This window comes from Stegodyphus dumicola, chromosome X2 (genome assembly GCF_044657685.1).
Source record: "Stegodyphus dumicola isolate Sdum_Otavi_A_Nest chromosome X2, ASM4465768v1".
Classification (NCBI taxonomy): Eukaryota; Metazoa; Arthropoda; class Arachnida; order Araneae; family Eresidae; genus Stegodyphus; species Stegodyphus dumicola.
This window is the reverse complement of record NC_140781.1, coordinates 121,977,213-121,993,766: the sequence shown is the minus strand read 5'-3', so window position 1 is coordinate 121,993,766 and position 16,554 is coordinate 121,977,213.

Below are 16,554 nucleotides of genomic sequence, written 5' to 3'. Positions count from 1 at the left end.
CACGGCGATTCTGGAAAGTGTTGCGAGCGTACTTAATTGGGTCCGAACGACGGCTTGAAGGATGGCCGATTGAATGGGAAGAGACTGCATACTCAATTTGGTTAAGAGTTTAGGCATCCGTTTTTCAAGGATTTTTTGCGCGGCTTCTAATCCGATATCGATCCCTACATCAATCGCCAATTCATGAACCAAGGACCGTTTCACATGTTTCTTGGGCCAGTTTTGTACAAAGTCGGGAAGATGAGGAGGATATGGTGGTAACGTATGATTTTTTTGCAGAGTGGAAATAGATCGATAGATACTGCTTCCCAAGAAAAATTCGCCAATATCTTGCCCCGTCGTCGTCACACAATCAGACCCGTTGAAAACAAGACCGTACGTTTCACAATAAGGCTGGTTGAGTCGTAAATGACCCTCGACGAGATTGAGGCCGGCATGATGACGAGTAAGAGAAGGATGATTCGACTGAAAGAAAACTTGTTCGGGCAAGAGAGCTAATAATTTCTTGGCGAGATTTACGGCTACACATTTTCCATTTCGATATTCCGTGTCCATACTCTGCTGCGTGTTGGAATATAAACGATCGCAGGCGGGTTGGCAAGCTAAACTGAAACCCGTTCCGAGTCGAATCCATCGCGGTTCATCTTCCTGGAAACACGATTCTAAATTTTCTTGAAAAGGGAAGCAGGCAATCATGTCACATCCCGTTTGCGTAAAAACAAATTTTTCGACGACGTGACATTGTTCCGGATCGAGGGTTTTAGATATGTAGTAATCCCGTTTGGAGTCGGCTTTTCTTATTTGGAAGGTGGTATGTTTAAAAATAAAAGCGTACCGACTTTGAAGAGCTTGTTCGTAAATATAGAGTTGAGTCGCTTCTTGAGCATACCGAATAGCGTGATCGAGATCGTAAGAAGTGACAGTATATTCATTTCTATTTTGAAACGAATCCCATTTCATCTTGAAGGAGGGCTTTGTTCCTATATATCGAAAAAAAGTTCGATGTTGTTGCTTTTTTAACAACAAAAATAAAAGGATTCTTTTTTTTATATAGTAACAAGTATAAAATGAGATTCAATTCAGTATTTACAGTTGCGTATGGAACATATACAAAAACCAGTTCGAAAAATTTTTTTAATTAAAAAATAAATTGTCTCAACTATAAAATCCTATAAATTTTAGTTTTTACAGTTGCGTATGGAATAGCGATAAAAACCAGTTCTCAAAAAATTTTTTTAATGAACTATCTTATCTATAAAATCTTGTCAAAATCAGTTTTTACAGTTGAGGATGGAACCTGATGAAAAAATATTTTGGAAAGGATGCTATTCGAAAAACATTTTATCATGGTTAGTAGTTCTTCTTGTAAAGGACAAAAACAAGTTCATTTCGTCTAATATTTGTGCATCTAAAGTATTCAAATCTATTCCAAAAAAAATATATATAATCTCCCACATACCTTCAATGTATTATTGGACTGTCCACTCTTTATATTCCATTAAAGAGCCATGGAAAAAATGTTCCGAGTCTCTAGGGGTTCATTTTGCCTTGTTCACTACTTGTAGTTTCTACATTTTCGTCTTCACACTCTAGTCTTTCGAAGGAAGCTTCTACAGGATCTTCTCCTCCCCTTTCCGATGGAGGTGGACTCTCGGGAGAAATAGGATCTTCTTCCCCCTTTTCCGATGGAGGTGGACTCTTGGGAGAAGGATAACGAACAGGTTGCAAATCGACAATCAAAGGGTCGAAATAATCACTCGAAGCTAAAGTAGGATCCGACATATTATTTCTGTTTTTCTTCTTGATTCTAGGATCCTCTCTCACATTCTTTCTCTTTTGAGAATTATTTTCTTGTTAATTCTTTTTCGCCTGGTATTGTTCCAATTCTTTCGTCTTCCAGACTTTAATTTCGTAAAATATATTTGAAAATAGATCCTCTCCAAGATACTTTAAATACAATGCACCCCATTCGCTTACTTCATCACTGGTAGAAGGTGTAGTGTTTATTATTTCTTCTATAGTACGTCGAATCACATCCACGTAGAGAAGAGATTCCGATCGTTTGGAAACTTCGTGATATAAACAACGGACGATTCGAGCATGAACTGCTTTAAAATCTAGAGCTTCTTGTTCGTTTAAAGGTGTTTTTTCATCTCCTCCGTACTGTAGATTAAAAACATACATTTGCAGATCCTCGCCCAGCAATCCGTCTACGGCAAATAATTTATACACTTCTATCTTAGGTATTTCCTGTCGTTTGAATAAGATGTTGGAAAGTCTTATTAGATCGGTCGATCTAGAATAGTCTTTAGATAAAACTTTCTCGATCATATTTCACTCATCTGGCGTGGAGATGGTTTTATTTTGTACCAACTGCTGTTGCACATCCATCCATAAACGCAAAATGGTATTTAAACAGTATCGATGGACGGGTACAAGAGGTTTCAAATCTTGAATCAAGGTCCACGGAAACATCATCATATTAGCTATTCTTTTTAAAACTCTCAACTGAACGGTGGTTTTAGTCGTAAACAAATTAGGTTGACTAAATTCTTCCAGCACGACTTCATCCAACACGTACTTGAGACGATCCTTCAAGGGTAATGTCAAAGGCTCCAGGGTTACAGTGTTTTCCTGATCCATCTTGTCCTCAGTATGAAATGAGAAAATCGTCTCAGCTCCAGCTGTTTATATACTGTGAAACGAAAGGGGGGGAGGTAGAAAGGAGAAGCAAAAGTTGGGTAGTAGGAAAAAAAAAACTTTTTGTTAATTTTTATCATGTCTTTAGACATGATAAAAATTAACTCTCTCTTCTTTTTGTCTGGGAATGATGTCTCATCCTTTCGAACATATTTCTAAAAATAAATTTCCAAGAAAGAAATGAGTCATGTTCTATTTTTAGAAACATATCGAGACAACATATTAACATCATTTGAACAAAAGGGGGGATAGTTAATTTTAATCATGTCTGAAGACATGATTAAAATTAACAAAAAGTTTTTTTTTTTTTTCCAGCTCTGGAAATTTTTCCTAGTTGGTTCGATCGATAAAACCAGAAAAAGGACTTCCACTTAACTATTTAAATTACTCGAGTTTTGGTTTCAGATCAGTCTGTGCTTTGGATACCAGCCTCGAAAGAGCTTCAGTTAAAGTCTATTATATACACATTTTGGTAAGTGAACTTTATTATTTTGTTGAATTGCTTGGATATTGTTTCTTTTTCAACTCGTTGTGTTTAAGCTCTTTTCTTTCTCAAAACAATACGAGCTTGTCGTGGCAATCGATCTCGAGCTGTTGGATGCCGTCGTGAGCAATGACTTAATAGATATCGACAAGCTTTATTGGGAGTTTTCTTATTTCGTATGTGGGCCCCACCTTCGGTCACAAACGTAATGGAATGGTTACCATATTTATGAAGCAATCGATTAGGACCCACACGAACGGTTCGAGATCCAAGAACGTATCCTCAACGTTTTCTCATAGGTCTTCTACGAATGGGTCTTTGTGTTCCTCTACGATTCATATTGGAAGGAGAGGAAGAAGAAGATGCAGACGATGAAAAGGAAGCCGAACGACTTCTTCTTACAGGACTTCTTCTTCTAGTATGACGTATTTCTAAACTACGACTACGATTTCTTCGACTTTTTATTCTTCTTGGACTTGGAATTCTGCTCCTGCTTAGACTTGGACTTCTGCTCCTGCTTAGACTTGGACTTCTGCTCCTGCTTAGACTTGGACTTCTGCTCCTGCTTAGACTTGGACTTCTGCTCCTTCTTGGACTCGGACTGCGTTTTCTTGGACTTCTTGAACTTGGACTCGAACTTCGAGAAGAAGGAGAAACGGACAGTCGAATAATGTAAGGGCTAGTGGTTACATCGGATTTGGCATACGTGTGGAGAGGAAATTGAAGTTCGAAATCGTCGGGAAGGTCGACTTGGTTTTGAATTTGTGAAGGTAGAATATCGTCATAATAAATAACTTCGGGTGTTCCAAGAGGTGGAATTTCCTTCGAAACATCATCCTCATTAGGATCATTCATTCTGACTTTATTTCAATCGAAACACGGATCCGACGACAGGATCTAAGTTATATCGCATAGAAGCTCGATACGCATCTTGAACCGATGTGCAAAGAATATATTCCAAAGGTCCGAATCGTTTCTTTTCTAAAATAATGGGAAGATCGACCGTCCCTGCTCGATACAAAGGCGTGAGGGAGAGAATTTCATTCAATTGTAACACGTTCCCGTGCTGGAATTCCCTACAACAGAGATAATCGATCCATTTCTGAACGAGTTTCTTATAAGCACGAGATTCCGCGGACGTTTTAAAACACAATTGCCAGCCTTCAATGCGATCGATATGATTCAGCATGTAATCAAAAGCTGTCCAAAAATGAAATAACAGTGACGACGTATTCCGGAAGGACGTGAGATCGATTAAAATCCATGACATGTTTTCTAAGGGAGTCGGATCGGGATTCTCGGGACTGATCCATCGATCCAGGGTAGGACTAGGACCGATCGAAAGAGCTTTCTTGGACTCTTTAACTTCGGGTAGATCCGTTTTGTAAAGGAACGTCTGTTCCAAATCCATCAGCTGTTTGGTTTTTTCCATATACCTTTCTAAACTTCCCGGGAAATGAAAATAGGATAAATAGGAACACGTATGGTATCGATCGATAAAAATCATGTGGCTCGTTAAAATGACGAGGCGTTGAGCCGTTTTAATGTCGTGGTGTAAAACGGCATGCGGAAAAGGTTCAATGTAGAATAATAAATCGCACGTGTTTGTGCTCAATTCTTCCGGTTTAATTACACGCACATGAGGGGAAGACGGGTACGTATAAAAGTGACAAATGACAAAAATGGTGAGGTGGGATAAATGTTTGGAAATGTATTCGTTGATCACATAGGGCAATCGACTCAGGTTCCCAAACACAATCGTTTTCTTGTGTTGGAGAAGGTACTGAAACAATTCGTCTAAATAATTCATTCTTTGCTCTTCTTTTTCTTTTTCTGAAATAAATGAAAAAAAATATTTAAAAATAAGGAACCATGAATTCAGAAACGATTATGAAACAAACTGTAGCTTGCATTTCTTGGTTTTTGAATAAAACGTTCGGTCCCTCGATTGCCGATCGGTTCAACCAAGAAATTCAATGTGAGCCCGAGACGTGGAACCGGTTACGCGAATGGTTAGTTCATACGCCGATAAATAACTCCAAAGATTGTATTTTATCGTTTGCTCAAACTCTGCCTCAGTACGAAACGTTCCAGGCCTCTTTAGAAAATTCGCTCGCTATTCACGAAGAATTTTGGAATAAAGTATTTACTAACTTGAGAGTTGCCCAGTCGCTTTTAGGATCCCCATGAATATTTCGAAGCTAGAACCGTTCGGTATCTTTGCTTTAGCGGGCGGATTACTCTATTCCATTTGCGTGTTGATTGTGCATGAGGAAGAAACTCACTTTAAATTTCATTTCACGGTCTTAACGCTCGTCATTTTTCTAGCGCTCATGGCCATCACATCTTTCAAATATTTAAAATACCGCTATCAATGTGAGAGAATGGAAGATATAATGTCCGCTTTGAAAATTCAATAATAATAATAAGAAGAAAAAAGCACTTCCATCATGAATTTTGTCGAACAGTTATACGAAATGACGTTGGATGAAATGGCCACTTATTTAAGTGAGAAAGATCCTATTTTCCGGAAATTGTTCACTGAATATGTGGAGTATGCCAATTTATTACCCGAAGAACAAACTCAAGCCGAAACGCTTTACCGACAATATTTTCCAGAATCGGAGGATACTCTCGACGCCTTTATTGACAATTGGCGACGGTTTAAATTACAGTATCGTTCCGACAATGGCCGACAGGTCGAAGAAGATGTCGAACCGGACGAGGTGGAAGTTCGTTCTCAAAAAGGTGGACCTTGTCCGGGTTTCGTCTTTGATCCGAAGGGGAAACGACTTTACAGTCCGAGAGTCCTGAAACCGTTCAAATCCGATCGCCGGCCAAATGAATTTGATGTGTTCAAGTTTCTCATGGACAAAGAACGTAATCATGAAGTGTATCACCTAAATATTCAACCGAACGCCAATGAGCTGTATTTAGATATGTCTTATGAAGATAGACGCAACATGGACACTCGAGCAGATCAAGCGCTACGGAAAATGGCGAAAATGGTGACCATCTTAAATCAAAATTGCCATTATAAAATATTGGATCTCTATAGCGAAAGACGAATCACATAAACTAAACGCGAAAAGCCAAAGAAACAAAAAATATATTATTAACATACCTGAACAGAAGCTTGTATTCAGGTCATAGCACAGACTGGTTTTTTGAAGTCAAACTGGGATGGTTTAAATAAATAAGTGAAAGTTCATTATTGTAAGAAAATGGTGATGTTTGGTCAATCGAGTTGGCTGGGAAAATTTCTGAGAGCTGAGAAAAATATTCTTTAGTAGTAAAAAAAAAAAAAAAAAAAAAAAAAAAATTTTTGTTAATTTTTATCATGTCTTTAGACATGATAAAAATTAACAACCCCCTTCCCTTTTTGTCTGGGAATGTTGTCTCACACTTTCTAAAAATAGACCATAACTCATCCTTTCTAATGGCAATCATTCCAAGAATGAGTCACGGTTTGTTTTTCGAAAGAGTGAGACAACATTCCCAGACAAAAAGGGGAGGGTAGTTAATATTTATCATGTCTAAAGACATGATAAAAATTAACAAAAAGTTTTTTTTTTTTTTTTTTTTAAGCTCTTGGGAAATTTTTCTAGCTGACTCTGATGATTCTTGTTCTTCCTTCTTGAGTGGGCAAGATGTCAATAAAAGCAGTTGTTGGTATATTTCTTCTTGGATTGAAGTTACGCCCGTCCATCACCTTGAACGTGTTTATGAATACGAGTGACTCATCGTTATCTATGAAAGTATTTCTCTGAAAGATTTTGGATTCATCTTGGGTAGGTCTTGTCATATTTTTTTTTAATTAAATCATTACTTTTTCATAAAAATGCCTCCACCTAGCATCAGAGCAATAATATGTAGCATTATATTTCCGTAAAACATCCAGTTGCTTTGATTAAAATGTTCGGCTCCTGTTTTGGGTGTCGCATCACTGTAAATAGCTGTTGCCAGGTAGCCGAAATTGAGTAACGAGACAAATACAATTCCTAATAAGATAATTACCATGATAGCCTTTGTATCCATCGTGATGTATTTTTGAATCTAGTCTTTATTCTCTTTTCGGTTACACGTAAAGTAATAAACCGACCATTAGTATATTGATCACATTGACAACCGTTGGAGCAATGAGCAACATTTTATTGTTGGTCCAGAAATCGCTCGCTGTCGTTCCTTTGGTCGTGACTTTATTCGGATCGGCAGCATCGTAAACGAAAGCCACACTGCCGTAGGAGAGACGATATACGGTGAGGGCCATGATGACCAGTGTTGTCACCAGACATATTAAAATGGTTATGGCGAGAGTCGAACGAAGATTAAAACCAAACATTGTTTTATCCACTAATGATTCCTTTATTATGTGATTTCTTGATGGACTTGTCGATACCATTGAAGAAGATTGAAATGAAAAGGGATTGATTGTCCCGAATAATAGACGAGTAAATTTCGGTACATGAAACATTGGAATAGGTAAAGAAGAAAAAAACAGAGTAGATGAAATAATATCATGATGGAAACGATTCTTGATCGTTCATCAGCTTGGATTCCTTATCAGGAAGAATTTCTAAGAAGTCAATTGTTATTGACGTATCCCAAAAATATTATTTTTACAGCTCCACTCTTAGACGCGCATTTACGATATGTAACGGAACATGTTTATCCCAATTACCCCTCGGCAGAAAAATTCAACGTGGGTTCTTTAAATGAGGTGGATTGGGCTCATTCCGTGATTCTGGTGAATCAAGAAAGACAATTACTAATCGCTCCTGAACCGGTTAAACAGCTCGTCAACCTTGATCGGCGTTTACGGTACCATGAAGCGGCCGAAACTATATTCCATGGATTTCATTTCTTTCCTAAACTCTTCTATATATTTCAGTTTCGATGGATCGTATTTCTGGTGTTGGTTGCGTGGTTTATCGAATGGAGAATAGACATTCAAAAAAAGAAATTCTTTTAAGAATATGGACCCAAATAAGAAGGTTTTTTCTATGATGGAGTATAAGCTTGGATCCAGGCCACAGCACTGACTGACGATTTAAATAGTTAAGTGAAAGTTTATTCTGGTTAAAAAAGGGTAACTTCTTGTCCACATCAAACTGGCCATAAAAAAAAAAAAAAAAAAAAAAAAAAAAAAAAAAAAACTTTTTGTTAATTTTTATTATGTCTTTAGACGTGATAAAAATTAACTTTACCACCCCTCACCCCTTATTTTGGTTTGAATCAGGTGTCAACATGTTTCTAAAATAAATTTCCAAGAACGATATGACTTATTCTTTTGCTTAGAAATCTAGTTTTAGAAAGTGTGAGACATCATTCACAACAAAAAAGAAAAAGGGGGTAGAGTTAATTTTTATCATGTCTAAAGACATGATAAAAATTAACAAAAAGTTTTTTTTTTTTTTTTTTTTCAACTGACGTTGTCATGTTTTGTTACTAATGGACTTTCGTATTCCTAAGCTTTTTTTTTCATTGGTTATTTTTCTCCTTTTCTAGGTGTTCCGATCATTTCAAAGTCAGGCGTAGATGCAGTTGCATGATTCGCTGCGATCGCCATTAATATACTTGTCACGTATTTACTGACGGCATACATTTGCTGCGTGAAACGATTATACAAAGGGTTGGGGACTTTGAGAGGTTCCTTCTTTGACAATTCGTCTTGAATAAAAAACGAAACGCAATGGAGTTCCGTGGATACGTTCGTATCGTCTGCTTGCAGAGTTTCTTGGAATACGGCAAAAGCCCGATTCAAATCGTGATCGGTGACGAGTTTCGTTAAATATGGAGCGATATATTTATCGTGAATGACTTTTCCGATCACGCCATTCAACATGTCAAAGATGGAATTAAACGCCATCAATTTTTTAACTGAATTTCCGAATGGACGCATGTTTTAGCGATACTGTACATTTTTAAAAATCCTTCGTAGCCTTCTGGAATTTCGGTCGTTGAATCTAGAACGTGTTTACTCATGGGCAGTTTTTCAATGACTTTCCGTAGATAAGAAACGAGATATTTTTCGCGAGCCGTTTCCAATTCTCGATTCATTTGCTGACCGGGATCCGTGTGTTTATTTTGAAGCTCTAATAATAGAGACAAGTCCGACTGTTTAATTCGTTTATGGGTAGGTTCTTCTTCCTCCTTCTCCCCCTCTCCATGGTCCATTTCCTTTTCGGATTCTTCATGAGCGCGTTTCATTTTTATTTTGATTATATGTCTCCCTTTCTTTTATTTTGATTTTCTCTCTCTTTCTTTTAAAAGATATGATTTTTTTCCAACGCTTTCGTGGGTTCTCCTTTAATATCGGGAAAGACGGCTGGATCTAACGTCGCCGCATATGTTTCTACATAAGGAGCTCGAGCAAACGTGACATGCCACATGCCTTCCTCATTCGGTTTCATCTGAATACCGTTCGATCGAAGAAGGTTTGGGAGGGTTTTCAACAGTAAATGGAAAGGATTGAGAACGACATGGCCTTGATAAATTTCGGGAACGCGTCGATCCTCCTCTGAAAAAAGACATACGGGATATCGATACAGGAGCGTGTAGGCGTTCGCGTGTTGACTTAATTTTCCATCCAGTTCTTGCTCGATCAACTGGCAACGCGTGAGCTGGTTTTGTCGAATAATGGTTTCGTAGCACGTTTTGACATGAAAAACAGGATCTTCGTGGCAGTGACGCGTATGCACCGTAAAGGGAAGGTACTTAAAAACATATTGCATGTAGTCAAAAGGCCACGTTTCTTCGATTTGTAGATGGTGTTTCTTGGATTGGACCACGTAATAATTGAAAGGATAGGATAATTGAATCGGGTCTAAATTCTCAAATTCGATGAACGCGACCGGCGAATAATCAAACATGTAGAAATAGGCAAACAGTTTCACATGATGGATCGGGGAATCGAGTTCGCTTTTAAAAATATTCGCGCAAGCATTATAGCCCTTATCGTTACTTTTCAAATAATAGGGATGATCGAGTCGCACCCCGATATTCCCATACCTCGGATCACACACACAACTTCCAAATTCTGCATGATAAAAAGTATGTTTTAAAGGCTGACCTGTAAAAGCATCGAAGGAACAGGGCTGCTGGAAGTAACCGGGTTTTTGGAAAGACGCGAGATACTTTTCGGAAAATACAGTCGGATCCCATACGTTGTTTTTTTCTTCTTCCTTCGAAAACGCTAATCGTTCGTGAGCGGTCATTTCTTCACACCCGAAACCTTGCAAAAGCGGCTTGTATCCAAAATCGCAAACACATTTACCTTCTTTCAAAGGATCTTTGTCTAAACTTTCTAATCGGCCGTGAGGTCCGCAAGCAATGTCTACGTCACAATTCCCCCCGCGTTCTTTTTGCGTGACGAGATGAGGGTATTTACAAAAACAGGTCGCGAATTTCAATCCTTTTTGATTCACCAGAACCCACTCTCCCGTAGCTGAAGAACAAGTGACATGGGGAAGGAGTTTGGGAAGACATTCACCCCGAAAACATATTTGATCGTCGTCACAATCGGTTGCGTGAATGCAAGTCGAATAAAGCGTCGTCCGCTGAGGAGGGTGGTAGGAAATGGATTGCCAAGGATGGGTTGTAGTCGTTTGTGACTCGTTTCGAAACAGGTAGATCATGATCAGGTAAAGATAAAAGACGAGAAGAAATATCCAAAGCGTCATCTTCTTTTTTTCAATAGAGGTTCACAACTTTTATTTTATCGCCTCGATCTTCATGCACCAGACCGGCATTATCTCGTTGGGCCCCTATTTGTTCAAAATATTGCAAAAGTTTATATTTGGTTTGTAGATTCTGGATCGATAATAAATATTTTCGAACACTGTAGACCATATCGTTTCGTTGAACCTTCACCATTTTGACAGGGTCGTCCATTATTTTCTAAATTACTTGTTTACGCCAAACATTTGATTCAGTGCATCCTCCGTGGAGGTTCCTGGACCCCCCTTAATAACACTTACTTTCCTAGCATTTGGATCCTCTATTGGGTCTTTAGGAAGTCCTCTTGTGTCCATCGGTAATTCTTTCTGTTCCGTTTTCACCTTTTCCGCGATCGAGGTGGCTATTAACTGAAGGAGGAGAGGTTGATTAAAATTGCGGCAAGGAACGATTTTGTTCAAGTATTGACTGTACTGAGGATCAATATTATCTTTTCGGTGTATAATGCTGGAAAGCATATGATCGGTAATCACAAAACTGTTACTCAACAGCGATTCCGATAAACCTCGATGAATAAACATATTATGAGGGGTGAGATAGGGAAGTTGATCCATTTCTTTTTGAGCCATCTTGGCAAAAAATCGGTAACGTCGTTTGGATAATAAATGTCAACGATGGATTTTCCATAAATCCATTTCTAAATGCTTTCTTCTTATTTAAAAATGAGTGACGGGTTTGAAGTAATTGGGAATGCCGATAATTTCGGGACACTTCTCTTCCCCTTCTTCCATCTCTTCGACTACAGGGAGGGAAAGAGGAGTTTCGATATCCAGATCGGTCGAGAACAGAACAGATTCTTTAAATAAGATAAATTCGCGAACTAAACCTCCTATCTTGTACGAATTTTCTCCGAAAGTGTACCGGTTAGAAATTTGAAGGTTTAGAATACCTAGAAAAGAAGTCGTCGTACCAAACATATTTTCAATCGAACACTGAAAAGTATTTTTTAAACCCTCTCCATTAAAGATCCGACTCTTTCGTATACACCACATATTTCTATGAATTTGAAATTTATCTTGGGCTCCTTTACAAGCAGAGCAAAACGCGGGATCGCACCGGTCCATGAAAAAACGACAATTCTCCGCAAATTTGTGTTGCGGATTCTCTTTCATGCTTTCGCCAATTTTAGTTAAAGGAGCACACAGTCGAGTCATGAACGAAGTTCCTGTTTTATTGTTCTCCCCCGGTTTCAAATACCAATAACCAGCCACGAGAACATTATAGCAATTTTGTAAACCAATAATGTTTCGGATGTGAACAGTATCTTTTCGAGTTCCTTTGGAAAATTGAACTTTTTGTTGACAATGTGTCTCGTACAGCGGATCGTGATTTAAAACATCTTCCCAGTCGGGACATATTAAGTTGAGAGCACCTTGACGTTCTTTTAATTCGTCGATAGCTTTCTCAAGGATGGGAGAAGAAAGAATATTCTTGATAATCAACGAATAATCCATTCTTACTCAATAGATTTCTTTTTTTCGAACAAAGTAGAATGTAGTATCTTGGTTATTAGACTACTGGCCTTAGATGTTACCTCTTCAGCAGCACAAACTGATTTGAAGCGAAAATGGGATGACTTAAATAGATAAGCGAGAATTCATTCTAGAAAGAATTTTGCAATTGTTTGGTTGAAGTCGAGTGGAAAAAAAATTGTGAGAGCTGGAAAAAAAATATCTGGAGGGTTTAAAAAAAAAACTTTTTGTTAATTTTTATCATGTCTTAAGACATGATAAAAATTAACACTACCACCCTTTTGTCTCTGAATGATGTCTTACCATTTCTAAAAATAAACTATGACTCATTTTTTTCTTCGAATTTTATTTTTAGAAATGGTGAGTCACGGTGTATTTTAGAAACATGGTGCTGAGACATCATTGAAAACAAAAAAGGGGGGTCATTAATTTTTATCATGTCTGGAAGACATGATAAAAATTAACAAAAAGTTTTTTTTTTTTTTTAAATGGTTGTAAATTTTCCTGACATATTTTTTCCAGCCAGATTTTCAACCGACCTTTTCCCAATCATCATTTTTTAAAACTGGCTCGCTACTGGTTTGTTTAAAAATGACGTCATTGCTTCAAGAACTATATACACATAACTTTCTCGTACTCACTTCTTTATACGGAATGGGGTTCTCATCTGACATAGCAAAAACCCTATCTCGCTTCATCTACAACTCTCGTTGATGATGTATACAAAATTGGGTAATATTTTCCACGACTTTATACAGTTCTTGATCACGGGGATCTATCTGCTTGTACGGCTTCACGTGAATTCTTAAATCATAGCGCTCGTCCATATTTTCATTGACGTTATCATCGACCCCAATTAAAAGAATGTCGTAATCGTACAAGACTCTGATATGTTCCGAACATTTTGAAATATTATACTTTCGGCACGACTTTTCACATTGCGTGCGGCCAAATATCCGATACGCATATCGTGCAATGAACTGTTGATCACTCGCTCGACATAATCATCCGAACCTTTACTCCACAAAATGATATCGATATTGCAGAAACGTAAAAACTGGATCAGGAAATTGGTTTTGGGTCGAATTTGGAATGTTTCTCCTTCAAAGTATCCAAGCGTCTCATCCATATCTAAGACACAGACCACCACCATCTTTCTTTTTTAAAGAAAGAAGAAGATGAGTCGATCCACCACTCATACTATTATTGAACACGTGAAAGAAATTGTTTATTATGCTCCTTCCAAATGTCCTTGGCATTTTGATTATACCTGTTTTCTCATTTTAAATAATTTCAATCAAAGACGATTCCACTGCCTGTTTACTTCCCACTCGATGCAATGGAGATCTTACAGTGCCAGCAGCTCTTGTGACTTTGTAAGGATCTTAAGTTTTACTAACGTTTATTTTATTTTAAATCTTTACTATCACTTCTTATTTTCTACTTCCGGCCAGAATTATAAGCGTGAAGGAGTTTATGCAAAGTTGTCTGGCGAACGCCAAGTATTTAAGTGTGGCCTTTTTGCCAAGCAGAAGAGAGGAAGCCGTGAGTTCGAAGCAGGCCGCTTACCTTAGAAGTTACGCAGTTGCTACTTTGCCTTCCAGGCCAGAGGTTTTAATCCTCTTGATAAATTAAACGTATTGTAGTGTTCACAGTCTCTGTGCTACATACGCTTTCTGTTATTATAAGGCCAATCTTATTCTAAAGTTAAATTAGAGTTTAGTTTTATTTTGATATCTTTTAAGTTAGACCCCGAGTGGAGGGTCATTGTATTCCGAAGTACGGAAGTCATTGTATATAAAGAAAAAAATAAAGGGTTTTGTATACCCTTCGTCTGTATCCTGTCTACTTACTACAATTAGTGAACATAGCTTTAGTAAGCTCTCTGTTCTAGTCAGGTCATTGTATGTTTCCGAAGAAGGTTAGAAGAAACATTGAACCTGATAGTGGCGCCCGACGAAGAATAACCATGGCCGAGTTTCAAGAAGAACCTGTGCTGCCTGCAGAAACAGCTCAGAATCCAGAAATGCCAGCTGCCGCCCTGGAACGATTTGGGTATATTGTCCAGATCATGCGCGCTTCGATGAAACCAGAAGCAACGTTTAATGGAAACTCACAGGTAACCAGTTTTTTGGAAAAATTGGATGACCACTTCATGCTCTACCCCGTGCACGAGTTTCAAAAAGTTACCTTAGCTACCAGCGCTTTGAGGGGCCAAGCGCTTAACTGGTTCAAATGTATCGGCAGAAGTCTCTTGGGTCAAGCAGGAAGTCCCACCTATACCTACGAAAATTTCAAGACTGCCCTACTAAAAGCCTTCCCTGTTGTAAGGGATCGTGCGAAATTAGAAACAGAACTTTTCAGTATATATCAACAAAGAATGGAAAACATCTCGAGTTTTATTTTAAGAAAAATTCACGTTTTCAAGCTCTTGTATGGAAACCGTCCGGATCCTGAAATAATTCAAGTGATTTTGCCGAGGTTACTACCCCAAGTGCAAGACTTTATTGAATTGAGAAATCCGACTACACTGGAAAAATTATTTGAGCTAGCAATCCAGTTTGAAAGTAGAAGAACGGCGGACGTCGAAAGAAGACGCCAATATCAACAGCGAAACCAATTTGGTACGCCAAGACTACAGCAAACTCAAGCACATGGCTACGGAGAAAAAGCGAATCAGTGGGCAAGGAAACCCGAGCATTCAAAAACAGCCGGCGATTGTCGACAGTTCAATAGCAACCCAGGAAAAAAGTCTCAAGGCCAGTGGAGAAAGAAGGAAAGCACCGAAAGGAAAAATAATTTAAACTAAAACGGATTTCTGCTGACGAGAGGGTGCGGAAATCCGAAGGCCACGAAAACCCCCCTTCCTACAAGTTAAATACAGTAATGGTGAAAAATTTAACTCTTCCGAAGATTGAAGTCTTGGTAAATAATATCCCGGCCACCGCACTCCTGGATACCGGCGCGCAGTGTTCCTGTGTGGCAGAAGTCTTTTTTAGAAAGTATTTTCGCAAATACCGCATATATAATGCGGATAATACAACAGTATTAGCGGCGCAAGGAGCACAATGTAAGTGCGTAGGTAAAGTACCTTTGTACATCCGTATCAAGGACGAACAAGTAAAGGTGATGTTTTTTATAGTAAAGAATTTGCAAGCACACTTAATACTAGGAATAGACTTTCTTTCAGACGCACAAGCTACACTGGATTTTAATGAAGCGTCCCTTAAGCTGACGATGAAACCAGTGCGTGTAGAAAAGGTTGAACCGCCAAGGTTAAATCTCGACCACCTGCCTAATGACGAGCAAGATAGAATCCGACAAGTGGTAAGTGAATTTGCTTCCTTATTTAGTGATATTCCAGGATTTACCCAGGTTACTAACCATAGTATTGACACCGGAGATGCATTGCCGGTTCGTCAAAAACCATACCGGTATGATAAGAATAAGGAAAAAATTATAGAATGGCATATTACCGATATGCTACGTAAAAAGATCGTAACGCCTATCTCAAGTAGTTATGCTAGTCCGGTGGTTTTATGTAAGAAAAATAATGATTATCCTTTGGAGCATCCAAAAAGGTGGAGATTCGCTATTGATTACCGTAAATTAAATTCCATAACGAAATATCCGGTATATCCGTTACCGATTATAGAAGAAATTTTAAGGAACATAAAATCAACCAAATTTATGACAACTTTAGACTTAACGAATGGTTATTTTCAAATAGGGATCCGGCCTGAGGACGTGCCTAAGACTGCTTTTATAACCAAGTCTGGCACTTATGCATTTTTGCGAATGCCGTTTGGCCTTTCAGGCGCCCCAGCAACATTTCAGCGATGCATGGACATTGTGTTAAGACCTGTTCTCGGAAAGTCCACATTTATCTATTTAGACGATATCATTATTACTAGTGATAATCTAGACCAACATTCACAGGATTTAAGACAGGTGTTTTCTTTATTAAATGAGGCCGGTCTAAAAGTTAATGTCGAAAAATGCAAATTTGCAGCCCCTGAATTAAAATATTTAGGTTACAAAATATCGCAAAAAGGGATCGAGACAGATGAATCAAAAATAATCGCTGTACAAAAGTATCCGACTCCAAACACGGCAAAGAAGCTCTCTTCTTTTCTAGCACTTTGTTCATATTATAGGTCC